We start from the raw sequence: 10855 nt of genomic DNA, 5'->3' as shown, positions 1-10855 counted from the left end.
GGGGAGGCAGGGGCCTCGGGGGGCCACGGGGAGGGGACAGGGAGGTACGACGCGGAGATCCAGGGGAAGGTGTTTTTTTGGCTACCCGGGCAGCGTCCCTAGGACCCGGGGGGGGGGGGCACCGATGCGTGTGCACCCCCGGCCCGGATCCAACGAGCCCTCCACAGATCAGTCACTTTTCAAGTAACTGATCTTAATGGTTCAGACTTCAGAAAATGAACGCTTCTATAGTCTTAATAAAAACAGACATGTAAAATGACCAGTCTAAATGTGACTTTTAGTAGGTGCTTCAATTTAAAAATAATAAACTTATTGTTAGGGATGTTCGATATTGACTTTTTTGCCAATATCCGATATTGTCCAACTCTTAATTTCTCTTAAACAACATCACATATCTAATCAAATAAAATAGCTATAAAATCAATGTAATATCTAATAAATATCTAATACATCTAATATGTATACAGTGATGTTGTTAGGTTTTCAATTAAATTAGTCCCGGGACTCACTGGTGGTCATTTGAATGAGTCCCACTAATCTTAGACGAGATGTTGGCCTATAGACGCCTTAACAGACGACGTCACACTGATACGAAACAGTATGCGCACGCAGGTCGGCAGCAAAAGAACCCCACCGCTCATAAGATGCAATGTAAAAGTGGTCACAGTCTCACGTGTAAAAATGCATCCCATCACACTTTCAGATGCTGTTTTTCTCCCAGTGTGGAGGAAGAATGCTTAGGATTTTTACTGTGATCTCTCGCTCTTGAAATATATAATCCTTGGTTTCTGTTGTGTGTAAACAATAATAACAATTCAAAGCAGTTGTCCTCAAAACTCCACCTCCAGTGGCTGTCATAGGAACGGAGGGAGCGCTCTATGATCATGGCATCAGAACCTGCTTGGCTCGCGCAGCTGCAGCCCGTCAAGACTAATTTATGCTCCGTCCCGCGAAGGTGTCGCGCGCAGAGAACGGCCGAGAATAGCAGATCTCCAAGCTCACAGCGGTCGCATCCGTGACGCGGTTGTGAGCTTGTATGTCAGCTGTTCTCGGTGCGCTATACCGTTGCGCGATGAAGTATATGTGTCGCCAGGGCGCACCCCACTAGCCTACACACAGAGGAGGTTGAATGAACTGAAACAAGCTCACCCCAAAACAGCAGGTTTGGGGATCTGTTGGGAATTGATTACATGAAGCAGTCACCTGTGCGTCCAGTCTCAATGTTTGTAAACAAATAATTGGTCTATTTGACAGTGTAGAAGCATGATTGCCTCTGATGCCTATAACATTAACGAGCGTCAACGAGCGTCAGCTGGAAACAGACACACACACCTGTCCTCTGCAGTGCTCCAATTTGAAATGTCTTTTCATTCATTTCTCTTCAAAAGCCCTTGAATATGATGGAATATGATTAAGGAATACTGTGATTATGGTAAACTCGCATTTCATATCACACACACCATACAGTTAGAACTTGTGCAACGTTCAATAGCCCCCCGAATAATAATCAAAAAATATTATATATTTTTTTAATATGTGAATTATTTCGCGGACCCCCTGGCTATGCGTCGGGGACCCCACTTTGAGAACCGTGGCCCGAGGGCTCCTGGGCCTTCCGGAGCTTTTTACGTTCGAGAATCCCGGAGCTAGTAAACACTGATTCATGCGCAGAACACTTGGTCACGTTAGCGAGCATAACAAATAACTAAATACACCTCAGAAAATTAGATAGTAAATATATATATCACCCAATTACTAGGACAACACTTTCTAAGTGTGGATTAAACCACTAATCTACCTAAATCTAATGAAAGTATAGAATTACATGACGCTACACCGGAAGTACGTCATTCCACCAGATTTTGGTGAACAAATAGTCATTCACCACAGGAAGGTGCTAGAAGGCCACATAGGTAACATGTCAATCCACCCCGTCTTCATCATAATGATGCATTATTGTCTCTGCCAGGCCAAAAGGCATGGCAAGAGTATGTTTTATCCCCTGTCTGTCCGTCCGTCCGTCCGTCCGTCCGTGTGTGTGTGTGTGTGTGTGTGTGTGTGTGTCCGTCTGTCTGCGAGCAGCCCTCAGAGCCCACTTTGAAAACCACTGCATTAGATGTCATAAATAATATTTTACCAAGTTTTCTTTTTAGTTCTAATTCAGCAACAAGTTAGCATCATTGACACATCTAAGATTCATTTGGACATTTCATTTGAACTCAAGTGTACATTGAACTGAAGAACAATGTAGTGCTGGTAAATATGACAAATATATCCCTCGATCCATGAGATAATCTGTAGCTGCAGCTAATCTCCGGCACTGTTGGCCCAGTCCGAAACTGTGCACACACACTCCCTGGATGCCAATTCAGAACCTCTGCCCCAAATGTTTCACACGGGCCTGTTATAGCGCCACCAGGAGGCTGATTTGTGCAAAACCCATTTACTCCTACATATTTTATCCAAACGTCATGCAAATCGGTACATAGTATCTCTATAGTCATGTGATCAACACAGATTTGTCCGATTTTCCATATTCCATCCTCATTGGCTAAGGTTGGCTTCCAAAGTTTGCAGGATTGGTCCGTTTTAAACAAAATGCATCAAATCATGAACACAGCTTGTGCTTTCTGTGAAATTTCACACGCACATTCCCACTAGGTTGAGGAAGAAATGGCACCCTTTTCACATTGGCCTGTTATAGCGCCGCCAGGAGGCCACAATTACGTAATTCACCTGGCGGTGACCTGTGCTCCGATGAGCACTTTTTCTAGTTCTACACTCTTTTAGCCCGTTAACAAACACAAACAGAGCTGATTCAGACAATTTAGAACATCACAAAATTCAGACTGTTTATACATATTCAAATAGTTAAATCAACATGAAGACGACATTTTTATTTAAAAAAAAAACAGTACTGGGTGTAAGAGCCAAATGGGTGAAACATGTTTAATTGATTTGTGTGACCATGGGTGGCGCTGTTGTCTATATAGGCATCAAGTTCACTGCCATGCAGGAGGTTTGACCCGTAAGGGCAATGGTTTTTGACCGCAGGTTACCGTAGGTTACTGCTGTTTGAATCACCATGGCGCGAAATGTTTGTTTGCCAAGTTTATTCATCAGTCTATGGAACCCAAAAGTTACAGTTTGCACAGTGAAGTGAAATGAATACATCTTTCTGTATGAATAAAGGCCTTTATCGTATGATTCGTATCATTGGAACACTGAGACACAGTGAGCGGGGTGATATCAGATTAAGCAACGTATCGGCAGGTCATCCAGGTCCAACAACAGGTTCAACACCTCAGTAGCTCCGTATGAGACGGGAGCTCCTTTAATACTGGGTCTTGTGATGTTCTATTATTGTCTGCGTTGTTTGTGTTTGTTTATGGGCTAAAAGACATCACTAAAACAAGTAAAAACACACATAAGACAGATATTTTGCCGTGCAATGTAAGTCAATGAGTAGCATATTAAAATCATCAATTTCTAATCAATGGAGCAATTATTTTTCATTTTGTCCACCTTTGGAGTTACATCATGGCAACCCAAACCTCTACCAAAGTGTTCTTTCCCTTTAACACTAATAATTAACACTATCAATACTCTTAACTCTAACACTACTTAAAGCTCTATTATGCTTATTTATTTATTTTTGTGAATAAAATGTGATTTTATCCAATCTGTATGGCAGAATATGTAAATACAATACAACTTTTATAATTGGGGTGGTTGTATTTGGTCTCCCTGCTCTTCTTGACCACTTTTGAAGTTACATCATGAAGCTAACTTCACAACCCAAACGTCTATCAATGTTTATAAAGACATTAGAGACAGAGAGTGAGACGGTGGAGGGAGACCCTTTTCCACCGGGGTTGAACCGGTTCGGGGCTTTCTTCCCGCTTGCAACAAAATCCCAACACTGCGCCGGCAATTCCTGACCCTGGGGGCCCTCAGAGCCCACTTTAAAAACCACTGCATTAGATGGCATAAAGTTGGCATAAGTTTTCTTTTCAGTTCTAATTCAGCAACAAGTTAGCATCGTTGACACATCTAAGATTCATTTGGACATTTCATTTGAACTCAAGTGTACAGTGAACTGAAGAACAATAGTGCTGGTAAATATGACAAATATATCCCTCGATCCATGAGTTAATCTGTTCTTAAACTTAATTTACTCCATGTTATCATGGCGGCACTTGCCGACGAGAACAGAACTTCACGCTACAGTAACAGCACGTTGCGGCACATTGCTAGCATGCAAGAGCTGTTCTTGTCAGCAAGCGATGCCGTTGTGCGATGGAGTACATGAAGTTTACCTGTTGTCTTTCTCTCCAGGCCAGGGCATCAAGCAAGCCAGACAAGAGATGCAGGAAAGGGATTCCGAAGAGGTGTACAGACTACAAAGTCTAATAAAGTCTTCAAGATTATCATCTGTGGACAGACAGAAGAGACTGACTGATTGATTATCAGGTGACTAAGGTTGTACAGTGCCGTTTCTTTCAGCTGGGAAACATCGCCAACATGAAGTCCTTTCTCTCTTTGGCAGACCTTGAAAAGGTCATTCATACTTTCATATTGTCTCGTTTGGACTACTGTAATCTGAGTTCCCAGAAGTTTTCGCCAGCTCTGGCGAGGAACTTCTGGGCCAGAGCCCTGGTATTTGTGGGCGGGATGTACCTTACGCTCTGAATCTGAGCGGACACGCCTCTTACCGGTCTGAGAGCTGTGCAACTCGTCTAAAAAGTCCGACGAGAGGCAAACAGCAGTACACAACAATGGCGGCCGAAATTTCTCAAGGGGAAATTGCTTCCCGTCGATCCAATTTAGATGCAACACCCACTGCATGTGGATCCCGCCCCCTTTTCTTCATTGGCTGTTGATTTGAATCACAACGCAGTGGCCGCGCCCCTGCTGTCCAAGCTCCGACGCTAACCCTCCCAGACTAGGACTACTGTAACTCTCTGTACTCTCTAGCTACTGGTCGTCTTCAACTAGTACAGAATTCAGCTGCTAGATAGTTAGACTCCAGGAAACACAATCACAGTACAAGTACACATATCCTGGTCTCTCTCCACTGCCTGCCAGTTAGTTTCAGGATTGATTTTAAGGTTTTACTGATTACTTTTAAAGATACAAGGCCAGGCTCCTATTGCTACATTTTAAATATTGTTGCTGTCGGGTGGAAACCTCATTATTTTCAAAACTGTTACTTTTCCGGATTCATATTCAAAAATAGCAAAAGATAGCAGATCTACAAGCTCAAAATGTGCTGCGATGCGAAGCGTTTTGAGCTTGTAGATCTGATATATTTGCTACTTTTGCGTTTACTGTAGTATGACGAAGTAGGCCATTAATTAATGAAAAAAACAAGTTGAATTATGGAGATACAAGGTTTCTGCCCAACAACAACATGCTGGTTACCATATGAGCCTGTCCGCAGCCTTAGATCCTCAGCTAGGGCTCTCTTGGTTGTTCTCGTCTCATTGCCATGGCTAATTTGACTTTTGCGGCTCGGGCACCTATGCTTTTGAACGTCCTGCCTGAGGATAAGGCCAGCAAAGTCAGTGTCATCGTTTAAATCCCTCCTGAAAGCATATTTTTACACCAAGGCATTTGTATAATGTACATTGCCTCCATTACTCTTATGTGTTTTTACTTGTTTTAGTGGTGCCATTTGGTGATGTTTATTTTATTGTATGGCATTTACTTTACTTTAATTCCTTAGTCTGACAAGCCGTAGTTCCAATGTTGCCAATGTTGTATGCTTGATTATCTGGGAAGGGTGCTAAAAAAAAAAACAATGAGCAACCCCTTACATGTACATACTGTAGGTCATATTTGATGTTTTTTTTTGTTGTTGTTTTGTCCACCGTGTAGTCTAGGGGTTTGAATCGAGAGTTAATAATGAATACAATTAGTCGTGTTCGGGGGAGGGAGGCCCGGTGGACCAGCTAATGAACAAAATATATTTCTGAATGACCTTTGTAAAGTAATTGCTTCTGGAAAATAAAAGAAGAGTACACTGAATACAGTAAGTTTATTGAGCTATCTAAAGAGCACATGTACACGATACTGCAGAGTCAGAAACCAGTGTTACCATGTTTGCTTTTTAAGCTACTTTAAGCTTATTTTTTTGAAGTTGCTTGTAAATATTGGTTGTTGCGTGTTGCGTTTTTGGGCTTTTTTCTCAAGTGTAGTTGATTATTTGGGCTTGCTTCACAATTTTAAAATTATTTTAACCGGTGGTTCTCAATTAGTTCGATGTCATGAACCCCCAAATTAATTATGTATTTGTCCCTAACCCCCATCTGAAAATGTTTTGTGCCAGGGAGCCCCGTACCAGATTTGTGTTGTTAGTGTTTCAAAAATCTTCAAATATTTTATTTCAAGATTTTTTTTTAAATAGCAGATCTACAAGCTCACAACGCGTCGCATCACAACGCATTGTGAGCATGTAGATTGGCTATTTTTAATGTATACAGTATAATGGTTTAAAGTGCTCATAATGGCCTAGTGCAGAGGTCTTCAACAGGGGGTGTGTAAAATTGTTGCTGGGATTAGACAATTGAAAAAAATATATATAGAAAAACATTTCTATATTTTTTTTCTTCTAAAAATGTGTCATTAAATAACTGAAAAACATTTTCCATATTTATGTTTAAAATAAATCACGATTCTGTCCAATTTGAATAATTATTGTGCAATTGACAGATTGTTGTTGTTCTCAGTTAATAAGGTACAGTATGTTTATAAATGGCAGTACGGCTACCCTACTCACTGTACCTTGTACATGCATGGTTACAATAAAAGCATATATTAATATATGAATCTGTCTACTATTTTTAATATCTTATTATTGAATGCTATGTTTGTATGTTTATAAATATAAAACACAATTTTATATATAATTATACAATATATGTTGTCCCCTAGGCTGACTGTACCTTGTTTTGTATATACCTTGACAGTAGCTAAACTCCCGGCCACCATTTTGGACGTGTGGTATATCGCCGATAACCACCCTGCCGTCTGCGCCATATGTGATATCTTTAAAACCACAGACTTACAGGTTTACTGCACTATTGAACGCCATATTGTAAAGATAGTTTGATGTTCCAGAGATGTGAATAGATGTTTGAGAATGGATGAGACATCACTCCATAGTGAGGTTACTTCTTCCAGTTTATTTTATCTCCACAGCCTAACGGCTTGGAGTGGCCCACACACCAAGCTTACATTTTACAGTCTATATTTATAGTAGTGAGATCTTAATGACAAATGCCTAGCCGTTCTGTCTCCATGCTAAGTGTACCCCACACCCAGGCTGGAGCCAACAAATGGTAATACACTCCTCTGTCTGTACTGGCCAAAGTAATCCTATAATAATTCTAACATATGACTTAAATGTGTATCTTAAGTTATGAAATATACAACAGACCCCCCACGGGAGACTCCAAACGTCTTCCGCAAAAACGTATATTTCCAAAAGAAAAACAAAGAACCGCCCCCCATGAGGGTGCAATACGTTAGTCCGACAGCGCATTCCTCCGACAGCGCAGTGCTCCGACATTAAACAGTAAACCCGAACCAAACCCGCACCCTAACCCTAACCGCACGCGGATGCCACATAGTCGGAGAAAAGGTCTGTCGGATTAACGCATGCCTCCCCCCCATGAAACTTACTGGAACACAACCAGGACAAAATTAAAACATTCAGGAACACTAAATAGCAAACAATCATCCAATACAGAATAATGCACATACAAGAACCAAGATTACATAGTACAGTGACAAGGTGATTTACAAATAGACAGAAAACTCATTCCTTGATTCCAATTAGCGTGCAGGATCCCCCTGTTAATCCTTCAAACTCTGGGAAAAATGTTACACATAAAACATAAGGGAATCGCCCTCATACACATCTCACGGGAATCGCCCGCGTGTACCTCTCAACGAAAATAAAAAAATCCACATTTAACCCCAGAGACCAGAGAGTGAAACAACTTCCTCACAAACACTTGCGCCATGGCAGCCAACGCTCCACAGTTTAAACCCACCATTATCACAAAAATATAACCTCAGGTCCCGTACGCACAATGTCCCGCTCGATAATCTTTCTCTGTAGTCTCCCTCAACGTCATTTTCTCACCCCAGCCGCGCTGCCCAGTGCAGTCTCCAGATTGTCCAACAGATAGCTGCATTTTACAACAGCACGCTCTACTTGCGATCGTCGAAAATGTTCTAACACACTCCCCACGAAGAACCCCTCATCGCCGGTTCTACGTTCTGCTGGCACCCGCTGTCTCCCGTCCATCCTCACAACATTACCCGCCACGAGGGAACCCCTTCCATCCACAGGTTCCCCGCTCTGCCGTCAGCACCGCAGCGCGCTCCTTTAGCGATCGCAGAAGATAATTTGTGCAGCCAGATGAGTCGTACAGCCGTCCTAGATCTGGTCATGATGAGGGCCTCTCCCCGTAGATCCTCGACAAGTTGTCGACATGTCGTCCCGATGTCCACAATGCACCCTTGCAGTGGTCCCCCCACGTCGCAGGAAGATAGCATGATCCTTCCATCCACAGCAAGGCCAAAAGTTCAGACGTCCCCGTCCGCGCATGTCCTTTCGCCGCCTGGCTCAGCATTCCTGGAGATTGGCGTCCCGCTCCCCAAATAACCAAACCAACGCGACTGCCGACTTAGACGCCATATGTGGTATATCGCCGATAACCACCCTGCCGTCTGCGCCATATGTGGTATCTTTAAAACCACAGACTTACAGGTTTACTGCACTATTGAAGTTTGCCAACAACGCCATATTGTAAAGATAGTTTGATGTTCCAGAGATGTGAATAGATGTTTGAAGAATGGATGAGACATCACTCCATAGTGAGGTTACTTCTTCCAGTTTATTTCATCTCCACAGCCTAACGGCTTGGAGTGGCGCACACACCAAGCTTACATTTTACAGTCTATATTTATAGTAGTGAGATCTAAAGAATAAGAGGAGGTACGTGTTGGGTGTGACAGCCCTGTAAGGTGGGACCCCCACCTCCTCTGGCTCTCTACATTTGCAACTGTATAGAGCCAGGAAAGGGAAGGTGTCAGCCTTAATGACAAATGCCTAGCCGTTCTGTCTCCATGCTAAGTGTACCCCACACCCAGGCTGGAGCCAACAAATGGTAATACACTCCTCTGTCTGTACTGGCCAAAGTAATCCTATAATAATTCTAACATATGACTTAAATGTTTATCTTAAGTTATGAAATATACAACAGACGCCATCTTGAAAATGAAGCCTTTCCGGAATGTATTTATGTATCCTGACTGGAGTGTAATTTTTGAGTGTTATCAGGCACTCCTAGAGCCCCCCCTCTTAAGGTTGTTAGACACCGGGCGATTATTTTTTGCGAATAATGCGTTTTTTTAAAAAACCTTATAAAGTCAATGGCTCCGTACATGGAGTGAAAAAGCGTCTTTTAATTATTCGGAACGAGTCCGAATTTTGCGTATATTCGCTATTTTCGCCGGTGTGTAAGGACCTTTAGTCCAGGTGAGTGGTAAATTCATGAAAATCACTATACCAACTCCAAATAGCCCCAAAGACAGTGTCAGCACTATTTGACCCCACTGATTCAGAAAACAGAAGTTGAAGGAGGGGGACTTTATTAGGCAATACAGATTTGTCTGCCAGGACATTTCCACCCCCTTTTCTCAGACCAGGTGAGAGGTACAGTACATTCATATAAATGGCCATTCTTAAAACAGCGCCAAAGACACAATGCCAGCACTATTTTACCCGACCCCGCACTGATTCCAAAAACAGAAGTTTAAGGAGGGGGACTTTATTCGGCAATACTGATTTGCCTGCCAGGAAAAGTCACAGAATTTATCCTGAAAACATAAGTTAACCTGCAGGACAATAGATCTGTCCCCCTTGTGTCAACAATGAATGTTGCTCCATATAATCTCTTGAAGGACATTCATTGGCCGCGTTTCCCAAAGAGATTCGTAGAGATGCTGCGTAGAGATGCTGCGCAGGTCCTACAATGGGTCTTACGTGTGTACACACAGGCTGCGCAGTACCTTAGCAGGCACGTAGATTTCAGGTCATGCGTAGCCTACGCAGCTTGCGTAAGAGCCTCCTACACAGCTGGGACTCGGCGAAACCTACACTCTACCCTCATTAGTAGCAGGTGGTTGTGCCCTACGTGCCATCTAAACTACATTCGGGAGACAGCATGCACGTAGCCTACTCCCCGCCTACTCCTGGGAGAGGCGTAGCCCTGAGTGCTGTCCTACGCAGCAGTTTGTTACGAGCGCCCTGGGTCGCTCGTAATTTTTTTTTCTTTTTTTATTACGGCCGGGCCGGTGCGTAACGTGCCTACCCAAAAAAAAAACAGACATACAAGCTGTCAACGCACTGCGACTTGCCTTGGGTAGGGCGAGCGGCTGTGGTGCTTTGTCCTCTATGCATGAACCCGAAGTTTACAAATTGTACTCTCACGGATGATCCGATCATCTAATAAAAATATTAAGCATATGCCAAGTTAACTAAAGGTATATAAATGATGCTGAGCTTTGAAAATAGCAGATCTACAAGCTCACAACGCGTCACAAGCTTGTAGATCTGCTATTTTCAAAAGATTTTTATGCATAGTAGACTTGGGAAATGGGACATTCCGGGAATACTTCTGGTGATTAGTAGTTTCGTTCCCCTACCTATGTTGAATTTACTTTTCGTTCCCCTACCTATGTTGAATGCACTTATTGTAAATCGCTTTGGATAAAAGCGCCTGCTAAATGACTGTAATGTATTGTAATGTATATATATTTATATATATATATATATATA

The sequence above is a fragment of the Gymnoscopelus microlampas genome (assembly GCF_963454915.1).
Source record: "Gymnoscopelus microlampas genome assembly, chromosome: 5".
NCBI lineage: Eukaryota > Metazoa > Chordata > Actinopteri > Myctophiformes > Myctophidae > Gymnoscopelus > Gymnoscopelus microlampas.
This window is presented reverse-complemented; position numbering follows the sequence as displayed.